This window comes from Heptranchias perlo, chromosome 18 (genome assembly GCF_035084215.1).
Source record: "Heptranchias perlo isolate sHepPer1 chromosome 18, sHepPer1.hap1, whole genome shotgun sequence".
NCBI lineage: Eukaryota > Metazoa > Chordata > Chondrichthyes > Hexanchiformes > Hexanchidae > Heptranchias > Heptranchias perlo.
In genome coordinates this window covers 8,286,562-8,308,121 of record NC_090342.1, presented here as the reverse complement: position 1 = coordinate 8,308,121, position 21,560 = coordinate 8,286,562, and the positions used below count along the sequence as shown (strand labels likewise).

Here is a 21,560-nt window from a genome sequence, read left to right as displayed (position 1 = left end):
TAGTGACGTTGGTTGAGGGATAAATATTGGCCAGGGCACTGGGGTGAACTCCCCTGCTCTTCTTTAAAATAGTGCCGTGGGATCCTTTACATCCACCTGAGAAGTTTAACAATTCATCCAAAGGACAGCACTTCTGACAGTGTAGCACTTCCTCAGCACTGCACTGGCAGTATCAGCCTAGATTTTGCCCTCGAGTTGCTGGAGTGGGACTTGAACCCACAACCTCCTAAGTGAGATTACTACCCACTGAGCCACAGCTGACACTGAAGTAATACCCTCCTATTATAGGTGATTGTTGTCACACCAAAGAACATACAGAGCTGGTGCATAATATTACCGGTCACATCTGGCACTACAAACACGTTATGGCTTACAGGAAAACTGAGATAAAATCCCATAGTTTGTGCTGCAGTTAATGTAGTGTCCATGGCAATGCAAACTTGTCATGGTGGCACTCGGAAGAGTTTCAGGCCAGCCTGCTCCTGGATACTCTAGGACGTAAGCCAACTCAGAAACTCCCCCATATGGTGTCAGTGCCCCTTTACATTTCCTAGAGAGTTGGCCACATGACATCTTTTTGTTTCTGAATTGGACATAATTCTAGTGCGATCTTACAAGAAAGCACGCTAAGTTCTGATGTACATTTATTGGAACTGCCACCTTTAAGACGCAATGGAAGGGCTGTGCGCCACATGATTTTAATTAAAAAATTTATTAGCTAATTGATGAAAGGTCCTCAGAGTGATTAAGATGCATAGATGAAGCAATCCACTGTAGTTGTCAAAGTTCCATGGAATCTCAATGGTGAGGAGGAGCTCTGTAGTCTGCATATCTCAGATGGATCACTATCACCTTTCACACAATCACTGACACGAATTGACGTCTGTTGGCAAATGAATATATGAAAATGTTAATTACTCTCGTAATATGCTAAACATTAGGGATTACTTGAATACCTTGAGGTGCTGAAAAAGCACGGCCTGTTAAATACTTTAATCGTCAGGTTGGCTGGCTTTGATTTGATAAATGGAGCTAGGACCAACACAGTTATAGAATCATAGAATAATACAGCACAGAAGGAGGCCATTTGGCCCATTATGCCTGTGCCAACTCTTTGATAGAGCTATCCAATTAGTCCCATTCCCCTGTTCTTTCCCCATAGCCCTGCAAATTTTTCCCCTTCAAATATTTATCCAATTCCCTTTCGAAAGTTATTATTGAATCCGCAGTTTGATTGTTTGAGAAGAAACAGAAAATGGAACGACAATACGAATTAAACCAGGTGTGCTGCATCTTATTACATACTTAAAAGGGCATTGATGTCACATTGGGAAGTTTTGGGTGATAATTCTTGCAACAGCTAGATCCAAAAACTCACCATGAAGGCCTTCAGTTTTGCTTCTGATACAAGCCAAAATTTTTCCACTTCTGCAGTTTCCAGCCTGCACTTTTCCCGTTGATTAAAATGAACAAGCAGAAAAACCCAGCCATTATGTCAGATTATGCACGAGCTTTTGCAATGTGGAATTTGTGTATCACTATCAAAGCTTTAGAGGCAAACATAATAAGTCATGTGAGAACATTTCAAATTAACTGTTGCCTGCCTTCTATTATTGTTGATGCAATCAATTTTAATAAATTCACTTGAATAAATAGAAATTGATTGAAGGATTGAAGGCATCAAGGGGTATGGGAAGAGAGCGGGAATATGGTATTGAGATAGAGGATCAGCCATAATCATATTGAATGGTGGAGCAGGCTCGAAGGGCCGAGTGGCCTACCCCTGCTCCTATTTTCTATGTTTCTATGTTCTATGTTAAGGTGATTGCAGGACAGAAAAATAAACAGCTGGCAGCCACTAAACCGAGGGATTCCGATGACTTCGTAAAATGTTCAACAGCAGTTCAAAGTTTACAGTGACTTTGGGATCCTAAATGATGTCAGGAAGCACTTCTTCACACAAAGGGTAGTGGAAATCTGGAACTCTCTCCCCCAAAAAACTGTTGAGGCTGGGGGTCAATTGAAAATGTTAAAACTGAGATAGATTTTTGTTAGGTAAGGGTACTAAAGGTTACGGAACCATGGCGGGTAAATGGAGTTAAGATACTGATTAGCCATGGACTAATTGTATGGTGGATCAGGCTCAAGGGGCTGAATGGCCTACTCCTGTTCTTATGTCCCTATGTTTTTTGCCCATCCCCGATTTTCATCTCTCCACCATTGGCGGCCGTGTCTTCAGCTGTCTGGGCCCTAACCTCTGGAATTCTCTCCCTAAACCTCTCTGCCTTTCTACCTCTCTCTCCTCCTTTAAGATGCTCCTTAAAACCTACCTTTGTGACCAACCTGTCCTAATATCTCCTCATGAGGCTCAGTGTCAAATTTTGTTTGATAATTGCTCCGGTGAAGCGCCTTGGGACGTTTTACCACATTAAAGATGCTATATAAATGCAAGTTGTTGTTATGTTCCTATAGGGCAAATGTTGCCATGTATGTGCCAGGTATATTTGATTCCTTATATCATAATAATTCAGCATTTGTAGCAGGTTTAGAGGCTTGGGTTAGAGTCACTGGGATAGAATTGTGGGATAGAGTCACTGGGTTAGAAAATATCAACGGGATTAGACAAAGTCAACATGGACTTATGAAAGGGAAATCGTGATTGACAAACCTACTGGTATTTTTTGAGGATGTAACTGGTAGGATAGATAAGAGAGAACCAGTGGATGTGGTTTATTTGGATTTTCAGAAGGCCTTTGATAAAGCCCCACATAAGAGGTTAGTGTGCAAAATTAAAGCACATGGGATTGGGGGTAATATACTGGCACGGATTGAAAATTGGTTAACAGACAGAAAACAGAGAGTAGGAATAAATGGGTCTTTTTCAGGGTGGCAGGCGGTGACTAGTGGGGTACCGCAGGGATCAGTGCTTGGGCCCCAGCTGTTCACAATATATATCAATGATTTGGATGAGGGAACCAAATGTAATATTTCCAAGTTTGCTGATGACACAAAACTAGATGGGATCGTGAGTTGTGAGGAGGATGCAAAGAGGCTTCAAGGCGATTTAGACAAGTTGAGTGAGTGGGCAAATACATGGCAGATGCAGTATAATGTGGATAAATGTGAAGTTGTCCACTTCGGAAGGAAAAACAGAAAGGCAGAGTATTATTTAAATGGTGATAGATTGGGAAATGTTGATGTACAAAGGGACCTGGGTGTCCTTGTACACCAGTCACTGAAAGCAAATATGCAGGTGCAACAAGCAGTTAGGAAGGCAAATGGTATGTTGGCCTTCATTGCAAGAGGATTTGAGTATGGCAGCAAGGATGTCTTACTGCAGTTATACAGGGCCTTGGTGAGACCACACCTGGAGTATTGTGTGCAATTTTGGTCTCCTTACCTAAGAAAGGATATACTTGCCATAGAGGGAGTGCCGCGAAGGTTCACCAGACTGATTCCTGGGCTGGCAGGACTGTCGTATGAGGAGAGATTGGGTCGACTCGGCCTGTATTCACTCGAGTTTAGAAGAATGAGAGGGGATCTCATTGAAACATATAAAATCCTGACAGGGCTAGACAGACTGGATGCAGGGAAGATGTTTCCCCTGGCTGGGGGGTCCAGAACAAGGGGTCACAGTCTCAGGATACGGGATAGGACATTTCGGACTTCGATGAGGAGAAATTTCTTCACTCAGAGGGTGGTGAACCTGTGGAATTCTCTACCACAGAAGGCTGTGGAGGCCAAGTCACTGAATATATTTAAGATGGAGCTAGATAGATTTCTAGACACAAAAGGCATCAAGGGGTATGGGGAGAAAGCAGATGGTACTGGTATTGGTATAAGGTTTTGAGATAGAGGATCAGCCATGATCATATTGAATGGTGGAGCAGGCTCGAAGGGCCAAATGGCCTACTCCTGCTCCTATTTTCTATGTTTCTAGAGTCACTGGGTTAGAGTCACTGGGTTAGAGTCTGTTGGAAATATTCTATAATTAATGCTACTAAGGGTTGTTAATCCTTCTTAATAATAATTTCCACAATGATTCGGGCCCGAGTGGGACCGAACATGCAAGCTTTATTATCGACACAAGAACAACGTTCTAATGCGGTTATACCAAACAACAAGTATTTATATAACAATGTTCTAATACAGTTATATCAAATAAACAAGTATAGTACAACCTGTCCCCAGGAAGTTTCAAGCTGATCAGGCCTGGTATCGTAGGGTGTGTGGGCCTCCGCCGTCTCGAGAAACTGCTTCTAATTTTAGTGGGACAGTGGCTCAGTTTATATATCTTTCTGAAGCATATTTGCTTCTGGGGGCTTAACGACATTAGTCTCATGATATCGTCTGTCCCGGATATCTCTCCCCCCGCTCCCCAGGGTGCCCATTGTTCTAGACACCTTTCTGATATGGATATCTCCTCCCCAAGGCACCTTCCCGTGCAAGCGCAGGAGATACAGCACCTGCCCCTTCACTTCCTCCCTTTCCACCATCCAAACACTCCTTCCAGGTGAAACAGCCGTTTACTTGTACTTCTTTCAATTTAGTTCTACTGTATCCGCTGCTCATGATGCGGTCTCCTCTACATTGGCGAGATCAAACTCAGACTGGGTGATCGCTTTGCTGAACACCTCTGCAATGTCCGCAAGCTTGATCCTGACCTGCCGGTTGCTTGCCATTTTAATTCCCCATCCCACTCCCACTCTGACCTCGGCCTCTTACACTGTTCCAATGAAGCTCAATGTAAGCTCGAGGAACAGCACCCAATCTTTCGTTTAGGCACTTTACAACTTTCTGAACTCAACATTGATTTCAATAACTTCAGACCATAACCACTGCTCCTATTTTTTCGGTCAGCTAGTGCTGGTAATGGTTCTGCTGCTGCCATTTACAGCTACTCCTGATCAATCTTTTGTTTTTTAACCTGTCCCATTATCACCTTCCTTGCCTTGCACCATCATCCCTTTTGCCATTTAATCACTTGTGCCCTCCACCCTATCAGAGACCCTCCCTTTTGTTCTTTACTCCCTTCCCCTCTACCCCATTTCCCTGTAAAAACTTTAACTCTTTTAACATCTTCCAATTCTGATGAAAGGTCTTCGACCTGAAACGTTAACTCTGTTTCTTTCTCCACCGAAGCTGCCTGACTTGCTGAGCTTCTCCAGCACTTTCTGTTTTACTATGGTGTTAACTGCTGTCCATTCTATCTATCTTATGGGGGAGGGACATGTCCTTATCTTTCTGTGTATTTTGATTGTTCGGATGCAGACATTTAAGATGTCTCATCCTGTATGTGCCAATGATGAAAGTTATCTAATTAATCGAACAAAGCTCTTGCAATTAACATAATAGGATTAGTCTGTGTCCAAGTCCTGAGTCTTTGATTATGCCTTGAGACGTTTTGTTATCTGTTTCTGACAATTTGGTCTTCAATGTGTCTGTTCACAGTTTTATTGCAATATTCTCAATTACTTTGCCTGATATCAGGCTTTTCATTTTCTGTGGGATACTGGTTCCCTTTGTATTCTCACAGATGTAAGGTCTGCCCACAGCCTCGCTTTGCAGGATTGGATACAGGACTATAACTTGGTCTAGAAATCGTATTTCTTACAGAGTTGCTGGATTAGAATCACTGGGTTAGAGTGGCTGGGTTAGAGTCACTGGGTTAGAATGGCTGGATTAGAGTCACTGGGTTAGAGTGGCTGGGTTAGAGTCGCTGGATTAGAATGGCTGGGTTAGAATCGCTGGGTTAGAGTCGCTGGGTTAGAATGGCTGGGTTAGAATCCCTGGGTTAGAATCGCTGGGTTAGAGTCGCTGGGTTAGAATGGCTGGGTTAGAATCCCTGGGTTAGAATCGCTGGGTTAGAGTCGCTGGGTTAGAATGGCTGGGTTAGAGTCGCTGGGTTAGAATCGCTGGGTTAGAGTCGCTGGGTTAGAGTGGCTGGGTTAGAATCGCTGGGTTAGAATCGCTGGGTTAGAGTCGCTGGGTTAGAATGGCTGGGTTAGAATCCCTGGGTTAGAATCGCTGGGTTAGAGTCGCTGGGTTAGAATGGCTGGGTTAGAGTCGCTGGGTTAGAATCGCTGGGTTAGAGTCGCTGGGTTAGAGTGGCTGGGTTAGAGTCATTGGGTTAGGGTCACTGGATTAGAATCGCTGGGTTAGAGTGGCTAGGTTAGAGTCACTGGATTAGAGTCCCTGGGTTAGAGTCATTGGGTTAGAGTCACTGGATTAGAATCCCTGGGTTAGAGTCACTGGGTTAGAGTCACTGGATTAGAATCCCTGGGTTAGAGTCACTGGGTTAGAGTCCCTGGGTTAGAGTCACTGGGTTAGAGTCACTGGATTAGAGTCCCTGGGTTAGAGTCACTGGATTAGAGTCACTGGGTTAGAGTCACTGGGTTAGAGTCCCTGGGTTAGAGTCACTGGATTAGAGTCCCTGGGTTAGAGTCACTGGGTTAGAGTCCCTGGGTTAGAGTCCCTGGGTTAGAGTCACTGGATTAGAGTCCCTGGGTTAGAGTCATTGGGTTAGAGTCACTGGATTAGAGTCCCTGGGTTAGAGTCATTGGGTTAGAGTCACTGGATTAGAGTCACTGGATTAGAGTCCCTGGGTTAGAGTCATTGGGTTAGAGTCACTGGATTAGAATCCCTGGGTTAGAGTCACTGGATTAGAGTCATTGGGTTAGAGTCACTGGGTTAGAGTCACTGGATTAGAGTCATTGGGTTAGAGTCACTGGGTTAGAGTCACTGGATTAGAGTCCCTGGGTTAGAGTCATTGGGTTAGAGTCACTGGGTTAGAGTCACTGGATTAGAGTCACTGGATTAGAGTCATTGGGTTAGAGTCACTGGGTTAGAGTCACTGGATTAGAGTCACTGGGTTACAGTCGCTGGATTAGAGTCCCTGGGTTAGAGTCACTGGATTAGAGTCATTGGGTTAGAGTCACTGGATTAGAGTCATTGGGTTAGAGTCACTGGGTTAGAGTCACTGGGTTAGAGTCACTGGGTTAGAGTCATTGGGTTAGAGTCACTGGGTTAGAGTCGCTGGATTAGAGTCATTGGGTTAGAGTCATTGGGTTAGAGTCCCTGGGTTAGAGTCACTGGGTTAGAGTCGCTGGATTAGAGTCATTGGGTTAGAGTCATTGGGTTAGAGTCGCTGGGTTAGAGTCCCTGGGTTAGAGTCCCTGGGTTAGAGTCCCTGGGTTAGAGTCCCTGGGTTAGAGTGGCTGGGTTAGAGTCCCTGGGTTAGAGTCACTGGGTTAGAGTCCCTGGGTTAGAGTCCCTGGGTTAGAATCACTGGGTTAGAGTCCCTGGGTTAGAATCACTGGGTTAGAGTCACTGGGTTAGAATCACTGGGTTAGAGTCCCTGGATTAGATTCACTGGGTTAGAGTCCCTGGGTTAGAATTGCTGGATTAGAGTCGCTGGGTTAGACACTGGGTTAGAGTGGCTGGATTAGAATCACTGGGTTAGAGTGGCTGGGTTAGAGTGGCTGGATTAGAGTCATTGGGTTAGAGTCACTGGATTAGAGTCCCTGGGTTAGAGTCGCTGGATTAGAGTCCCTGGGTTAGAGTCCCTGGGTTAGTCATTGAGTTAGAGTGGCTGGATTAGAATGGCTGGGTTAGAATCACTGGGTTAGAGTCATTCTGTTAAGAGTTGCTGGGTTAGACACTGGGTTAGAGTCACTGGATTAGTCATTGAGTTAGAGTGGCTGGATTAGAATCTCTGTGAGCAGAAAAGGTTCTTTCTATTTTGACAAATTTGCTTGAGTTCTTTGAGGACATAACGTACAGGGTGGATAAAGGGGAACCAGTGGACGTAGTGTATTTAGACTTCCAGAAGGCATTCGACAAGGTGCCACATAAAAGATTATTGCTCAAGATAAAGAATCACTGGATTGGGGGTAATATTCTGGCATGGGTGGAGGATTGGTTATCTAACAGGAAGCAGAGAGTGGGATAAATGGTTCATTCTCGGACTGGCAACCAGTAGCCAGTGGTGTTCCGCAGGGGTCGGTGCTGGGTCCCCAACTCTTTACAATCTATATTAACGATTTGGAGGAGGGGACCGAGTGTAACATATCAAAGTTTGAAGATGATACAAAGATGGGAACGAAAGTAGAGAGTGAGGAGGACATAAAAAACCTACAAGGGGATATAGACAGGCTGGGTGAATGGGCGGAGATTTGGCAGATGCAATACAATATTGGAAAATGTGAGGTTATGCACTTTGGCAGGAAAAATCAGAGAGCAAGTTATTATCTTCATGGCAAGAAACTGGAAAGTACTGCAGTACAAATGGATCTGGGGGTCCTAGTGCAAGAAAATCAAAAAGTTAGTATGCAGGTGCAGCAGGTGATCAAGAAGGCCAACGGAATGTTGGCTTTTATTGCTAGGGGGATAGAATATAAAAACAGGGAGGTATTGCTGCAGTTATATAAGGTATTGGAGAGACCGCACCTGGAATACTGCATACAGTTTTGGTCTCCATACTTAAGAAAAGACATACTTGCTCTCGAGGCAGTACAAAGAAGGTTCACTCGGTTAATCCCGGGGATGAGGGGGTGGACATATGAGGAGAGGTTGAGTAGATTGGGACTCTACTCATTGGAGTTCAGAAGAATGAGAGGCGATCTTATTGAAACATAAGATTGTGAAGGGGCTTGATCGGGTGGATGCGGTAAGGATGTTCCCAAGGATGGGTGAAACTAGAACTAGGGGGCATAATCTTAGAATAAGGGGCTGCTCTTTCAAAACTGAGATGAGAAGAAACTTCTTCACTCAGAGGGTAGTGGGTCTGTGGAATTTGCTGCCCCAGGAAGCTGTGGAAGCTACATCATTAAATAAATTTAAAACAGAAATAGACAGTTTCCTAGAAGTAAAGGGAATTAGGGGATACGAGGAGCGGGCAGGAAATTGGACATGAATTTAGATTTGAGGTTAGGATCAGATCAGCCATGATCTTATTGAATGGCGGAGCAGGCTCGAGGGGCCGATTGGCCTACTCCTGCTCCTATTTCTTATGTTCTTATTTGAGACACCACCAATGCGTTCGCACAGAAATGTTTTGTTTTTATCACTAAGTGACTCAAAATCAAACGGGTTTCTGAATCAAAACAATTGCCAAAACAATCATTGATCTGAAAACAGCAAATAGATTTGTGCATGCAAAATGAATGGTGTAAACGAGGCTTCCATTTTGAAAGACATGATCTACTTTGATGTTTTTACAGAGGACTGAGAATAAACAATTGTAAATCCTGCCCATTTTTAATTAAAGTGCTTTGACGTGTATTCACCTTTTATATTAGGATGATGAAAAGCAGGTTTAATGCGAACTGAACACTTATCCAAGTGTTGTGACACACTGCACTGTCAGCCCAGCCTAACACAAAGCAGTTCTTTATGCTTTTTCAATTTCCATTCGACATATTTTGTGTGACGGCCAAAGAAGTTTTCACTGTTTGGTGAGGAGGTTACATTTCTTTTTTTCTCATCACACAGGTACATTCAGCACTGAACAGTCAGTTCGTCAGATATGTCGACAAAACTAGAATGACCACCATTAGACCTTCCGTGGTGTTGCTCATGGTGAGTTTGAGGACGCATGAGAATTTTGTGAGGGAAGTGGTGAGACACAGTAAAATGACTAGGTAACGGTAAAATGTTAACTGATCAGTTCCTGGGAAATTCGAGTCAATCAAAGAAAGAAAGATTTGCATTTATATAGCGCCTTTCACGACCTTAGAACGTCCCAAAGCGCTTTACAGCCAATGAAGTACTTTTTAAAATGTAGTCACTTTTGAAATTCAGTAAACATGGCAGTCAATGTATGCACAGCAAGATCCCAAAGAGTCAGAGTCAGAAGGTTGTGGGTTCAAGTCAGACTCCAGAGACTTGAGCACAAAATCTAGGCCGACACTCCAGTGCAATACTAAGGGAGTGCTACACTGTCTGAGGTGCCTTCTTTCTGATGAGATGTTAAACAGAGGCCTCATCTGCCCTCTCAGATGGACATAAAAGATCCCACGGCATTATTCCGAAGAAGAGCAGGGGCGTTTTGCCCGGTGTCCTGGGCCATTATTTATCCCTCAACTAACATCACTATAACAGATGATTTGGTCATTTATTTCATTGCTGTTTGTGGGGCCTTGCAAGTAAATTGCTTGTTGCGTTTCCTACATTACAACAGTGCCAACACTTTAAAAAGTATTTCATTGGCTGTAAAGCGCTTTGGATTGACCTGAGGTAGTGAAAGGCGCTATGTAAATAAAAATCTTTCTTTCTTTCTAGGGGATTGGGGCGGGGGGGGGTGGAAATCACTGAATGTGGCAAAACATACAACTTTTGCCGGTGTATTGTAAAAGAGCGGGGGGCGACCACTCTGCATCTTTGAAAAAGAAGAGAGTACGTTTTGTCAGATTGCAGCGTCAGCACATTTCGTGCTTGGGTTCTCACAGAAACAGGGTTGTCTCTTTGTCTCTGACTTTGGCACTGTGTAACTACTTGGCACAACCCAATTCTTGGCTCCCGGCATGGAAAGAAACTGAGCGTCTGTGATCGGTGTGACGAGATAGTTTTCAGGATTGAAGTTTCCATGCTTGGTTAACTGGAGCTTAAAGGAACATCATACCTTCTAATTAAGGAACCTACTACACAGAGAGTGTAGCGCCTTTCACGATCTCGGGACCTCCCAAAGCGCTTTACAGCCAATGAAGTACTTTTGAAGTGTAGTCACTGTTGTATTGTAGAGAAAAGCGGCAGCCAATTTGCTCACAGCAAGGTCCCACAAACAGCAATGAGATAATGACCAGATAATCTGTTTTAGTGATATTGGTTGAGAGATAAATATTGGCCTGGACACAGGGGAGAACTCCCCTGCTCTTCTTCGAAATAGTGCTATGGGATCTTTCACACCCATCTGAAAGGGCAGACGAGGCCTTGGTTTATCGTCTCACTTGAAACGTATTCTCTGTTCAAAGCCCACTTTACTTTATCACGCATAACTGATTTAAGCAAAACAATTGTGCCTGTCTTACAATTTGTTACTCGAGAATGTTATTCCAGTTGTTTCCCTCAATTACATAAATGACCAAACCAAACAATGCTGTGATAGTTGTAAACAATTTTACAACACCAAGTTATAGTCCAGCAATTTTATTTTAAATTCACAAGCTTTCGGAGGCTTCCCCCTTCCTCAGGTGAACGATGTGATTTTCACATCGTTCACCTGAGGAAGGGGGAAGCCTCCGAAAGCTTGTGAATTTAAAATAAAATTGCTGGACTATAACTTGGTGTTGTAAAATTGTTTACAATTGTCAACCCCAGTCCATCACCGGCATCTCCACATCGTGATAGTTGTATGTAGTCTAAAGGCTTTGCAAGTTAAAGAACAACTCCAGCCTATTGTTTTATTTTAACATTTCAAGCACTGTTCATTGTTTCTCCTTCACATGCTGCATCCTGGCAAATGATTACATCAGCCCTGTTAGTTTGAGCTTTGTAGCAGAGCTACAAAATTCTGAGTGATAAATAAGGCAGATTTTTCTTCTTACGAACCATAGCAGGTCTCATGGATCAGCTAACAGCATTTCAGAGCACAGATGGCCACAGTGAAGTTACCATTCTTAGGACGCCCTGTATTGCATTTTCTAATGCATTGTGCGATGAACAATAGTTATGATGCTGGAGTTCACCACAACACAGCATCACATGGTTCAGCAGAGGATTAGATACAGCTTCCCTTTACCACAGTGTACAAACTTTGAAAAGAAAGAACTTGGGGTAAAAATTGGTATGTGTTGCGCCCGTTTTACGGGCGAGACCGCGCCCAATCAGTTCATGCATACAGGCCACTGCTAAATTCATCAGGCCCATTTTTTAGGTGTCTCTTAAAGCAGGAATTAGGTCCCTTGCATTTGTTGATGAGGGGACCTGGCGCCTGTTTAGTGGCCTCTCTGTGAAATTGGTCTCCGATGAGCGAAGCAGGAGTCCGGCCTGCTCCGCTCAGGACTCTTCAGCGCCACTGTGGCCTAAACAATGGCCAACGCCAACGGGTACCTTTAAATAAAAACGTTGCTGTAGAGCCAGGAGCGGGAGTGCTTCCTCCGACTCTACCGTATCCCGATCACCAACCCCCCATTTGCCGTTCCAACCCCCCCCCCCCACCCACCTCGGGGATTTAACATTCAAGACAAAGCAAGCGGCCCGATATTCATGTTGTCTGGTGGACAAGCTCCCTGTGGAGGCGCGACAAGCTAAATTAGGCAGCTCGTCTAAATTAGTATTAATGAGGCCCGAGGCCCAACTTTTGGTGCTTCGGCGTGAAGCGTCGATTGGGCAGGGTGCAGAGAGAAAAATCAGGTAGCGAGAACTGCACCCCTCCCTGGCCACTGCTTTGCCCTCTGGCGCTAAAGATGAAATATTTCCTGTTAGCAGAGATCATTTTACAATTCATCAGCTCAATATACTTTTATACAAATCTAATGAGTATCAGGAACAAGGTGTTCGAGCTGAAAGGTTGAGCAATGTTTTGGAATAGAAGGAAAGATAGAAAGAACTTTCATTTATATAGAACATCCTAAGGACTACAAAGTCAACCAATTACTTTTGAACATCATCACCTCTAAGTTCCCGTTCAAGTCACACATCATCTTGACCTTTATAACACACTGGTTCGGCCACAACTGGAGTAGTGTGTCCAATTCTGGGCACCGCACTTTAGCACGGATGTGAAGGTCTTAGAGAGGGTACAGAAAAGATTTACTAGAATGGTTCCAGGGATGAGGGATTTCAGTTACGTGGATAGACAGGAGATGCTGGGGCTGTTCTCCTCAGAGCAGAGAAGATTGAGAGGATATTTGTAGAAGTGTTCAAAATCATGAAGGGTTTAGATAACGTAAATAAAGAGAAACTGTTCCCATTGGTGGATGGGTCGAGAACCAGAGGACACAGATTTAAAGCGAATGGCAAAAGAACCAAAGGCGACATGAGGAAAAACTTTTTTACACAGCGAGTAGTTATGATCTGGAATGCGCTGCCCGAAAGGGCGGTGGAGGCAGATTCAATTATGGCTTTCAAAAAGGAATTGGATAAATACTTGAAGGGAACAAATTTGCAGGGCTATGGGGAAAGAGTGGGGGAATGGGACTAACTGGATTGCTCTTACAAAGAGCTGGCACGGGCTCGACGGGCTGAATGGCCTCCTTCTGTGCTGTAACCATTCTATGATGTCACTATTGTGTCATAGACACGATGCTGTCCTTGACTCCCAGGTGGGTTCCATTTCCACCATTCCGCTATTAAGAGCTGAACTGACTCAGAGGTGAAGCAGAATGAGACTTTTCTATGGTGTTAGCCTGGGCCTGGACTCTGTCCTCGGGCTGCATTTACAGTATAACTGCAGTGTTGGTGCTATGCTACAGCTGTAGTGTAAAGCGCATCTTTGGAGAAAAAGTGGATCGCAATTTCAAGAGGTGAAATTCCTCCGTTGATAGTATAAAAGATGCTCGTACTAAATCTATCTGTGCACTTTTTTAACGTAAACATTGAAGCAGACACATTAATGCTTACATTAAAAATGGAATGGAAGGATTGAATATGAGCATGTTAAATGTTCAGATGCGGAAAGTACACGGTTGCAAAATATACCCCCTTGAACAACAGAGCAAATTTTCAGTTAGTTCTTTTTTAAGCACAAAGGGGGTCATTTGAACTTTGGGGGTTCGGGTAAAATGGACGATATGGAATTGGCGGCCCTTTGTACACCATGCCTGATTTTTCTTTCCAATAAGGTCAACAGAATGGAAAATCGGCCAATTCGATATCGTCCATTTTACACTATTGCCTAAAGTTAAAATTCCACCCCCCCTCCCCCGAAGTATGTAGGTACGGGTTATATCGAGGGCAGGTTATTTTTACACAATGATAGTACAGGGTATTCCGTCTGAATCCACTCTGGACACACGCGAGGAGCTGCAGGAAATATTCCCATCTCTGGCACGTTCCTTTTTTTTTCCTCTGTGCTGTTGCCGGCAGCCACAGCGGCGATCCATAAAATTTTAAAAGAGGTGAGATCAACAAGGACACACCTGTTGTACAACCTCATTGTGTAGCTGTCGTGCAGTCCGGCCTCTCTATCTCTCGAGAGTCACGTTTCAGGCACCATGAGAGAAAATGGAAAATGCTATTGTTTGACCTGTTTGCACTTCAGATATAAAATATTTGTTTGTAGATTAGGTATTATGTTTCACTCTGTAGAAGCTAACCGATAGTCTAGATGCGCACCATGCAGGTGAGGGGCGTAGGAGCAACAAGGGCAAATAGTAAATCTTTTCCCATAGGTTCCTGAAGCAAATGTATCAAAAACACTCATTAATAGTTCTGAATTTTAATTACCTTCACATGTGACTGATGTGGAAAAAGATGCGAAAATCCTTTTAGTAGTATCACAGTACAGGTTCTAATTAATTAATTGCTGTGACTTAAAGCTAATAATAGCTTCTGTATCAGTGAACTCTCTCTCTGCATGAGCAAGATTAAAGAACAGCAGAAGGGCTGAGACTTTGCTATAGGTATAAAACACAGCTGCCACTTTTGTACAATGACAGCATTCTTCCTGGCTTGTTGTTGAACTTTTCTGCTCGAGTTTCACCGTTCAAGGTCGTATCTTGTGTTAATGTCACCATTGCAGCCACTTAGCCTCACCTTGCAACTCAGCAACTTGTTTGAGTAGATGTGAGTTTAATGAAAACAATAAATGCTAAATGTTAAATTATTAAACTTTTTAATACTACTGAGCAACTTATTAGAATAAGGTGCACTAAAAGAAAGAACTTGTATTTGTATAATGCCTTTTACAGCCAATGAAGTACTTTTGAAGCATAGTCAGTGTTGTAACGTAGGAAACGTGGTAGCCAGTTTGTGCACAGCAAGATCCCGCAAAGGGCAATGGGATAATGACTAGATAATATATATTTTTTTAGTGATGTTGGTTGAGGGATAAATCTTGGCCAGAGCACCGGGGAGAACTGCACTGCTCTTCGAAATAGTGCCATGGGATCTTTTACATCCAACTGAGAGGGCAGACAGTTTAATGTCTCATCCAAAAGACATGTAGCAACATTGTAAATGCATTCAAAGAGAACATGTTTATGATTTCACTACACAGCGACCGGTGCAATTTTTCTCAGTGTAACTTCATGGTATATTTCCTAAAATGTTCTGATGGATTTTATGAGGAGACTTCCTTAATGAAACTCAACAAAAAAAAGCACAAAATAGTTTAAAAAAGACACATTAAAAAGAACAAGAATATTGCATTAAAAAAACCAAGGTTGATTTCAACTGCTGGCGTTGTGCTGAAAGAACTTGCACTTAAATGGCACCTTATCACACCTCTCAAACGTCCACCGGGGAGCACCTCACATATAATGAATTATTTTTTCAAAGTGCAGTCACTGTTATGTAGCAAAATGCAGCAGCCATTTTGCATACAGCAAGGTCCCATAAATAGCAATGAGATGAACGACCACCTAAACTTTTTTGGGTGCGTTGGCTGAAGTAAGAACGATGCCCAGGATAGATTGCTGCTGTTCTTCTAATATCACTATTGGATCTTCAACATCAACCTGTACCTCCAGCACAGGCAGGTGGCACATTTAACATCTCATCCAAAGGCACCATCGACACTGCAGTAACAGAAGAACCGTACTAAAGTATCACTATAGATTATGTACTCAGCTCCTAGAAGGGGGATTCAACCCACAACCTTCTGACTTCTCTCCCTAAATCTCTCCGCCTCTCTACCTCTCTCCCCTCCTTTAAGATGCTCCTTAAAACCTACCTCTTTGACCAAGCTTTTGGTCACCTGTCCTAATATCTTATGTGGCTTGGTGTCAAATTTTGTTTGATGATTGCTCCTGTGGAAGTGCCTTGGGGTGTTTTACAACGTTAAAGGCGCTATATAAATGTAAGTAGTTGTTGCTGTTGTTGACTCAGGCAATGGTTCTATCAACTGGGCCAAACTGAAGCCTTTGCAGGAGGGAATAACCTGGCATGTGTCCTTAAGGAGAAACACTGGGGCTCGCATGATAGTTCAGTGAGTGTACCCAGTAAGATATGGAGAATCAACAATTTCAAATGTGACTGCATTTATAAAAAAAAAATTCACTGAAATCTAAAGCATTCCCCCTCAAAATCAATAGCAGGTACTGATATCAAGTCTGTATCACTTTAAAAAGCACACCAAAGCGAGATTTTCAAAAATCAATGGCTGGTAAAAGTCTCCTGGTCTGCACAGCTGTCATTGATTTTACAAATGTTCTTAGAGTGTTGTTTGGGCAGATGCTGCACATCAAATGCAATACTGACCTCTGTTCTACTGCAAGTTTTGGGTTTGTTAATCTCTGTGGCCTGGTCGAAGTTTAGAAGGTGAGAAATGTTCTTTTTATTCTGTCTGGAAGATGCAAGAATTGTTCTTTGTGACCACTGTAAAGGGCAGAAAATATGATTTGGTACAAGTGCAAAAAGTACCAATTACTCTCTACAGACTGTGTCAATGTACAGAGAGGAATTTGTTATGGGGGATTTGTACAAGAATGATGATTATAATTTCTGTTCTTATGTGAAGAAACCATGTCGTTTTTATTAGGACCCAGTGGATGTCCAAAATGGGAGTAAAGAAATCAGTCATGTTCCAACTACCAAAAAATGTGGTAGCGTCAGTGCCAAGACTATTCATCTGTTACTGGCTATAGAACATAAGCAAATAACATTAGCAACAGAAAATGGCATCAAGCCCATCCCATTGTAGACAATGAACAACATATATACACAATGCATAGCACAATATACAAGGTAGAAGTTACTTGCTGTGCTCATCCTTGGGAATTCCTAATTTGATAGTATTAGCTGAAGCTGTCATTCTGGGAAAGAAGAGTGCTTCCTCTGCCTGCTGTAAATAAGGACACAGACAGTTCCTCTTTTGATGAAAAATGGGGCAGTGCCTCTATTCTCCACAATTAACAACCCAATAAATCATTTTTTAAAAAAAAGAAATTATACATTTTAAAGCTACAATTTCATTAGCAGGTCAATAGTTAGCGGAATTTTTATTCCTACTTTGTGCTTAGAGAAATTATGGGGTCCTCAGATGTAAATCCTCAGGATTAAACAATCACTTTAGATAGCCATATACAGACTCAAGGCTAATTGTGTGAAAGCAATAATCAAGAGAAATAAAAGAACGAGCATTTTGACAGTATAGCATAGAATCTTACAGCACAGAAAGAGGCCATTCGGCCCATCGTGCCTGTACCAGCTCTTTCAAAGAGCTATCCAATTAGTCCCACTCCCCTCTGCTCTTTCCCTGTAGCCTTTGGAAATTTTTCCTTTTCAAGTATTTATCCAATTGCCCTTTTGAAAGTTACTAGTGAATCTGCTTCCACCACCCTTTCAGGCAGCGCATTCCAGATATGGTTCAGGGTTAGTTGGATGCTCAGAATCTGATCAAAGAAATCATCAAAAATACAAACAAATCTGTTTCATATGAAAATGTTTCCACTAACTGGTGACCGTAATACGTTAAAGTATGATAAGGTCTTATCATTCTTGATTCCGAAATGGTGCAAAATATTTCCATATGGGATTAGCCGCAGAGCTTATCTATTTTTCATCTGAAGTAAATCTGAGCTGATTAAAATTAAAGGTAGCAATGCTACAACGCAATTTGCATCTCAACAGTGGAGGTGGAGGGGAGGGTGCGGAAGGGCAGTTGTCCGACACTTGACATGGGCAGAATAACTTGCTCTGGCATTTCCAGGGGTAATTTCTCCGCTTCTCACTGTGGTGGGGTGGGCAGGCTCGTCAAACAGAAGTTCAATCATATGCTGCACATTTAATGGTTGAGTGTTTTTTTTTATTCGTTCCCGGGATGTGGGCGTCGCTGGCAAGGCCGGCATTTATTACCCATCCCTAATTGCCCTCGAGAAGGTGGTGGTGAGCTGCCTTCTTGAACCGCTGCAGTCCGTGTGGTGACGGTTCTCCCACAGTGCTGTTAGGAAGGGAGTTCCAGGATTTTGACCCAGCGACAATGAAGGAACGGCGATATATTTCCAAGTCGGGATGGTGTGTGACTTGGAGGGGAACGTGCAGGTGGTGTTGTTCCCATGCGCCTGCTGCCCTTGTCCTTCTAGGTGGTAGAGGTCGCGGGTTTGGGAGGTGCTGTCGAAGAAGCCTTGGCGAGTTGCTGCAGTGCATCCTGTGGATGGTACACACTGCAGCCACAGTGCGCCGGTGGTGAAGGGAGTGAACGTTTAGGGTGGTGGATGGGGTGCCAATCAAGCGGGCTGCTTTATCTTGGATGGTGTCGAGCTTCTTGAGTGTTGTTGGAGCTGCACTCATCCAGGCAAGTGGAGAGTATTCCATCACACTCCTGACTTGTGCCTTGTAGATGGTGGAAAGGCTTTGGGGAGTCAGGAGGTGAGTCACTCGCCGCAGAATACCCAGCCTCTGACCTGCTCTCGTAGCCACAGTATTTATATGGCTGGTCCAGTTAAGTTTCTGGTCAATGGTGACCCCCAGGATGTTGATGGTGGGGGATTCGGCGATGGTAATGCCGTTGAATGTCAAGGGGAGGTGGTTGGACTCTCTCTTGTTGAAGATGGTCATTGCCTGGCACTTATCTGGCGCGAATGTTACTTGCCACTTATGAGCCCAAGCCTGGATGTTGTCCAGGTCTTGCTGCATGCAGGCTCGGACTGCTTCATTATCTGAGGGGTTGCGAATGGAACTGAGCACTGTGCAGTCATCAGCGAACATCCCCATTTCTGACCTTATGATGGAGGGAAGGTCATTGATGAAGCAGCTGAAGATGGTTGGGCCTAGGACACTGCCCTGAGGAACTCCTGCAGCAATGCCCTGGGGCTGAGATGATTGGCCTCCAACAACCACTACCATCTTCCTTTGTGCTAGGTATGACTCCAGCCACTGGAGAGTTTTCCCCCTGATTCCCATTGACTTCAATTTTACTCGGGCTCCTTGGTGCCACACTCGGTCAAATGCTGCCTTGATGTCAAGGGCAGTCACTCTCACCTCACCTCTGGAATTCAGCTCTTTTGTCCATGTTTGGACCAAGGCTGTAATGAGGTCTGGAGCCGAGTGATCCTGGCGGAACCCAAACTGAGCATCGGTGAGCAGGTTATTGGTGAGTAAGTGCCGCTTGATAGCACTGTCGACGACACCTTCCATCACTTTGCTGATGATTGAGAGTAGACTGATGGGGCGGTAATTGGCCGGATTGGATTTGTCCTGCTTTTTGTGGACAGGACATACCTGGGCAATTTTCCACATTGTCGGGTGGATGCCAGTGTTGTAGCTGTACTGGAACAGCTTGGCTAGAGGTGCAGCTAGTTCTGGAGCACAAGTCTTCAGCACTACAGCTGGGATGTTGTCGGGGCCCTTAGCCTTTGCTGTATCCAGTGCACTCAGCCGTTTCTTGATATCATGTGGAGTGAATCGAATTGGCCAAAGACTGGCTTCTGTGATGGTGGGGATATCGGGAGGAGGCTGAGATGGATTATCCACTCGGCACTTCTGGCTGAAGATGGTTGCAAACGCTTCAGCCTTGTCTTTTGCACTCACGTGCTGGACTCCGCCATCATTGAGAATGGGGATGTTTGCAGAGCCTCCTCCTCCCGTTAGTTGTTTAATTGTCCGCCACCATTCACGACTGGATGTGGCAGGACTGCAGAGCTTTGATCTGATCCGTTGGTTGTGGAATCACTTAGCTCTGTCTATAGCATGTTGCTTCCGCTGTTTAGCATGCATGTAGTCCTGAGTTGTAGCTTCACCAGGTTGGCACCTCATTTTTAGGTACGCCTGGTGCTGCTCCTGGCATGCTCTTCTACACTCCTCATTGAACCAGGGTTGATCCCCTGGCTTGTTGGTAATGGTAGAGTGAGGAATATGCCGGGCCATGAGGTTACAGATTGTGCTGGAATACAATTCTGCTGCTGCTGATGGCCCACAGCGCCTCATGGATGCCCAGTTTTGAGCAGCTAGATCTGTTCTGAATCTATCCCATTTAGCACGGTGGTAGTGCCACACAACACGTTGGATGGTGTCCTCAGTGCGAAGACGGGATTTCATCTCCACGAGGACTGTGCGGTGGTCACTCCTACCAATGCGGTCATGGACAGATGCATTTGCGACAGGTAGATTGGTGAGGACGAGGTCAAGTAAGTTTTTCCCTCGTGTTGGTTCACTCACCACCTGCCGCAGGCCCAGTCTAGCAGCTATGTCCTTCAGGACTCGACCAGCTCGGTCAGTAGTGGTGCTACTGAGCCACTCTTGGTGATGGACATTGAAGTCCCCCACCCAGAGTACATTTTGTGCCCTTGCTGCCCTCAGTGCTTCCTCCAAGTGGTGTTCAACATGGAGGAGGACTGATTCATCAGCTGAGGGAGGACGGTAGGTGGTAATCAGCAGGAGGTTTCCTTGCCCATTTTTGACCTGATGCCATGAGATTTCATGGGGTCCAGAGTCAATGTTGAGGACTCCCAGGGCCACTCCCTCCTGACTGTATATCACTGTACCGCCACCTCTGGTGGGTCTGTCCTGCCGGTGGGACAGGACATATCCAGGGATGGTGATGGAAGAGTCTGGGACGTTGGCTGAAAGATATGATTCTGTGAGTATGGCTATGTCAGGCTGTTGCTTGACTAGTCTGTGGGACAGCTCTCCCAATTTTGGCACAAGTCCCCAGATGTTAGTAAGGAGGACCTTGCAGGGTCGACTGGGCTTGGTGTTTTGCCGTTGTCGTGTCCGGTGCCTAGTGGTCCGATGCCGGGTGGTCCGTCCGGTTTTATTCTTATGACTTTTCGTAGCGAGATTTTACAACTGAGTGGCTTGCTAGGCCATTTCAGAGGGCAATTAAGAATCAACCACATTGCTGTGGGTCTGGAGTCACATATAGGCCAGACCGGGTAAGGGCGGCAGGCTTCCTTCCCTAAAGGACATTAGTGAACCAGATGGGTTTTTACGACAATCCGGTAGTTTCATGGCCACCATTACTGATACTAGTATTTTAATTCCAGATTTTTATTTAATTAATTGAATTTTTTTAAAAATTAATTAATTGAATTTAAATTCGCCAGCTGCCGTGGCGGGATTTTAACTCATGACTCTGGATTTTAGTCCAGTAACATAACCACCATGCTACTGTCCATCTAGCGAGTGTCAAAGTTTTGACTGATATCGCTTGTGAGGCATTTTGATAGATTACACAGGGGGAAACTGTTTCCAGTGGCAGGAGGGTAGTTAACCAGAGGCCACAGATTTAATGTAGTTGGCAAAGTAACCAGACGGGGAGATAAGGAAACTTTTTTTTTTAAAACGCAACGAGTTATGATCTGGAATGCACTCCCTGAAAGGGTGGTGGAAGCGGATTCAATGGTAACTTTCAAAAGGGAATTGGATAAATATTTGAAAAGGAAAAATTTGCAGGGCTATGGGGAAAGAGCAGGGGAGTGGGACTAATTGGATAGCTCTTTGAAAGAGCCAGTACAGGCACG

General features: G+C 44.3%; 1 protein-coding gene and 1 long non-coding RNA gene across 5 annotated transcripts in view; one reads left to right on the top strand and one right to left on the bottom strand.

The window, feature by feature from the left end:
• The window catches only part of LOC137334940 (uncharacterized), a 146,660-nt gene that overhangs the window by 84,560 nt on the left and 40,540 nt on the right, over positions 1-21,560 (top strand). For both annotated transcript variants that reach the window (XR_010966272.1, XR_010966273.1), the window contains exon 3: positions 9,493-9,579. This is a non-coding gene — a long non-coding RNA (uncharacterized lncRNA). The remainder of the gene's footprint in view (positions 1-9,492; positions 9,580-21,560) is intronic.
• Positions 655-21,560, bottom strand: part of wu:fb55g09 (uncharacterized) — a 76,051-nt gene continuing 55,145 nt past the window's right edge. Inside the window, exon 3 of one of the 3 annotated variants that reach the window (XM_068000034.1) lies at positions 655-883. The gene's annotated coding sequence lies outside the window, so the exon portion shown is untranslated. Of the gene's footprint in view, positions 884-16,839; positions 16,943-21,560 lie in introns of those variants that run through there. The other 2 variants (XM_068000033.1, XM_068000031.1) reach the window with 2 other exon arrangements.